The sequence below is a fragment of the Oncorhynchus masou genome, chromosome 14, assembly GCF_036934945.1.
Source record: "Oncorhynchus masou masou isolate Uvic2021 chromosome 14, UVic_Omas_1.1, whole genome shotgun sequence".
NCBI lineage: Eukaryota > Metazoa > Chordata > Actinopteri > Salmoniformes > Salmonidae > Oncorhynchus > Oncorhynchus masou.
In genome coordinates this window covers 27,937,488-27,941,763 of record NC_088225.1, presented here as the reverse complement: position 1 = coordinate 27,941,763, position 4,276 = coordinate 27,937,488, and positions in this window count along the sequence as shown.

Below are 4,276 nucleotides of genomic sequence, written 5' to 3'. Positions count from 1 at the left end.
TCCTGGCGTCGTGAGGAGTTTGTTCCACCATTGGGGGGCCAGAGCAGCGAACAGTTTTGACTGGGCTGAGCGGGAACTGTACTTCCTCAGTGGTAGGGAGGCGAGCAGGCCAGAGGTGGATGAGAACGCAGTGCCCTTGTTTGGGTGTAGGGCCTGATCAGAGCCTGGAGGTACTGCGGTGCCGTTCCCCTCCACAGCTCCGTAGGCAAGCACCATGGTCTTGTAGCGGATGCGAGCTTCAACTGGAAGCCAGTGGAGAGAGGCGGAGGAGCGGGGTGACAGTGAGAGAACTTGGGAAGGTTGAACACCAGACGGGCTGCGGCGTTCTGGATGAGTTGTAGGGGTTTAATGGCACAGGCAGGGAGCCCAGCCAACAGCGAGTTGCAGTAATCCAGACGGGAGATGACAAGTGCCTGGATTAGGACCTGCGCCGCTTCCTGTGTGAGGCAGGGTCGTACTCTGCGGATGTTGTAGAGCATGAACCTACAGGAACGGGCCACCGCCATGATGTTGGTTGAGAACGACAGGGTGTTGTCCAGGATCACGCCAAGGTTCTTAGCGCTCTGGGAGGAGGACACAATGGAGTTGTCAACCGTGATGGCGAGATCATGGAGCGGGCAGTCCTTCCCGGGAGGAAGAGCAGCTCCGTCTTGCCGAGGTTCAGCTTGAGGTGGTGATCCGTCATCCACACTGATATGTCTGCCAGACATGCAGAGATGCGATTCGCCACCTGGTCATCAGAAGGGGGAAAGGAGAAGATTAATTGTGTGTCGTCTGCATAGCAATGATAGGAGAGACCATGTGAGGACAGCAAGCAGGCCAAGTGACTTGGTGTATAGAGCGAGAATAGGAGAGGGCCTAGAACAGACACATGGGGATTGCACCAGTGGTGAAGCGCGTGGCGAAGTGGGTTGCACCACCTGGTAGGAGCGACCTGTCAGACAGGACCACAATCCAAGCGTGGGCCGCACCGGAGATGCCCAGCTCGGAGAGGGTGGAGAGGAGGATCTGATGGTTCACAGTATCGAAGGCAGCCGATAGGTCTAGAAGGATGAGAGCAGAGGAGAGAGTTAGCTTTAGCAGTGGGAGCGCCTCCGTGATACAGAGAAGAGCAGTCTCAGTTGGATGTTAGTCTTGAAACCTGACTGATTTGGATCAAGAAGGTCATTCTGAGAGATATGGTGGAGAGCTGGCCAAGGACGAGCACGTTCAAGAGTTTGGAGAGAAAATAAAGAGGGATACTGGTCTGTAGTTGTTGAAATCGGAGGGATCGAGTGTAGGTTTTTCTGGAAGGGTGCAACTCTCATCTCTTGAAGACGGAAGGGAGCCAGCGGTCGGGATGAGTTGATGAGCGAGGTGTGGTAAAGGGGAGAAGTCTCACGGAAATGGTCTGGAGGAAGAGAGGAGGGGATAGGGTCAAGCGGGCAGGTTGTTGGGCGACGGCCGTCACAAGAAGCGAGATTTCATCTGGAGAGAGGGGAGGAAGAGGTCAGAGCACAGGGTAGGGCAGTGTGAGCAGAACCAGCGGTGTCGTTTGAGCCTAGTGTCTAAAGGGAGTGGGTAGATAACACTGGTCCAGAGCAGCCTAGTGTCTAAAGGGGAGTGGGTAGATAACACTGGTCCAGAGCAGCCTAGTGTCTAAAGGGGAGTGGGTAGATAACACTGGTCCAGAGCAGCCTAGTGTCTAAAGGGGAGTGGGTAGATAACACTGGTCCAGAGCAGCCTAGTGTCTAAAGGGAGTGGGTAGATAACACTGGTCCAGAGCAGCCTAGTGTCTAAAGGGGAGTGGGTAGATAACACTGGTCCAGAGCAGCCTAGTGTCTAAAGGGGAGTGGGTAGATAACACTGGTCCAGAGCAGCCTAGTGTCTAAAGGGGAGTGGGTAGATAACACTGGTCCAGAGCAGCCTAGTGTCTAAAGGGGAGTGGGTAGATAACACTGGTCCAGAGCAGCCTAGTGTCTAAAGGGAGTGGGTAGATAACACTGGTCCAGAGCAGCCTAGTGTCTAAAGGGGAGTGGGTAGATAACACTGGTCCAGAGCAGCCTAGTGTCTAAAGGGGAGTGGGTAGATAACACTGGTCCAGAGCAGCCTAGTGTCTAAAGGGGAGTGGGTAGATAACACTGGTCCAGAGCAGCCTAGTGTCTAAAGGGGAGTGGGTAGATAACACTGGTCCAGAGCAGCCTAGTGTCTAAAGGGGAGTGGGTAGATAACACTGGTCCAGAGCAGCCTAGTGTCTAAAGGGGAGTGGGTAGATAACACTGGTCCAGAGCAGCCTAGTGTCTAAAGGGGAGTGGGTAGATAACACTGGTCCAGAGCAGCCTAGTGTCTAAAGGGGGGTGGGTAGATAACACTGGTCCAGAGCAGCCTAGTGTCTAAAGGGGAGTGGGTAGATAACACTGGTCCAGAGCAGCCTAGTGTCTAAAGGGGAGTGGGTAGATAACACTGGTCCAGAGCAGCCTAGTGTCTAAAGGGGAGTGGGTAGATAACACTGGTCCAGAGCAGCCTAGTGTCTAAAGGGGAGTGGGTAGATAACACTGGTCCAGAGCAGCCTAGTGTCTAAAGGGGGGTGGGTAGATAACACTGGTCCAGAGCAGCCTAGTGTCTAAAGGGGGTGGGTAGATAACACTGGTCCAGAGCAGCCTAGTGTCTAAAGGGGATTGGGTGGATAACACTGGTCCAGAGCAGCCTAGTGTCTAAAGGGGAGTGGGTAGATAACACTGGTCCAGAGCAGCCTAGTGTCTAAAGGGGGGTGGGTGGATAACACTGATCCAGCGCGGGAGTGATCAGGCATGGTGACAGAGAGTGGGAGTGATCAGAGGCATGGTGACAGAGAGTGGGAGTGATCAGGCATGGTGACAGAGAGTGGGAGTGATCAGGCACGGTGACAGAGAGTGGGAGTGATCAGGCATGGTGACAGAGAGTAGGAGTGATCAGGCATGGTGACAGAGAGTGGGAGTGATCAGGCATGGTGACAGAGAGTAGGAGTGATCAGGCATGGTGACAGAGAGTGGGAGTGATCAGGCATGGTGACAGAACAATGGAAATGCACATTTGTTGTGTATTTGAGTTTTAAAAAGGCTTCTAAAGTTTGTCATTTCCACTTTGAAATTTCCGATTTGATTTGCCGTAAAGAAAAACGTATAAATCCCTACAAAAATGTCAATGAATTATAATCCACATAGTAATTCACATATCCTGTTGCTGCAGGATTATTGTCCTGCTTTAGCAAACTGGCTCAAATTAAGATCCTACATCTGTACAGCACGTATAGATCTGGAGCCAACTAGCTTGGCTTTGATATTCATTTGATATTATTGTTTATTCTGAATGTCTGTTGAGAGAGACTAGGTCCCCCGTCCCACCTTGGTATGATCCACACCAGACATAACTCATTCAAATGATAGTTTACTCCAATAGCATTTCATGATGGGTCTAATATTGAATCAAAAACAAGTAGTTTACCCCGAGTGGAAAAGAGTGGGATATGACTAGTTTGACGCCGTAAAAACGAAGCCATTAGGTTTTATTGTGGGACTTTTTCAATTCTCACTCTTTTCACCCTTTAATCCTGACAGCTCCTCCTTCCCTTTCTCCTTCCTTTCTTTCTTTCTTTCTTTCTTTCTTTCTTTCTTTCTTTCTTTCTTTCTTTCTTTCTTTCTTTCTTCCCTCCCTCCCTCCCTCCCCCTCTCCCTCCCTCCCTTGCTTCCTTTCACATGTTAGCGTGGTGCGGTGGCGGTAATGTGGTGACGCCCCAGCTTGGCTGCTTGGCGAGCAAACTCCAGACCCTGTGATTGCATGCAGGAGTCGGAGGATTGCATCACTGCCTGAGTGCCTGTGGGGAGAGGTCACGGGAGCCGACTGACAGAGAGGGAAAGAGAGGAGGGGACAAGACGGAGTTGGAGACGGGAGAGAGTGAATGGATGGATGGAGAGTGTGAGAGAGAGAGAGAGAGAGAGAGAGAGAGAGAGAGAGAGAGAGAGAGAGAGAGAGAGAGAGAGAGAAAAGGTTTGGGATGGACAGTGTCTGGGAAAGGTATTGAGAGAAAAATGAAGAGAAAAGGAGGGGGTTAAGGAGAAATAGAAAGGAAGAACAGACAATAACTGAAAGAGAGAGGAATGGCTCCCTGGGAGTGGAGATAGAGAGAGGAAAGGCTCCCAGGGAGTGGAGATAGAGAGAGGAATGGCTCCCTGGGAGTGGAGATAGAGAGAGGAATGGCTCCCAGGGAGTGGAGATAGAGAGAGGAATGGCTCCCTGGGAGTGGAGATAGAGAGAGGAA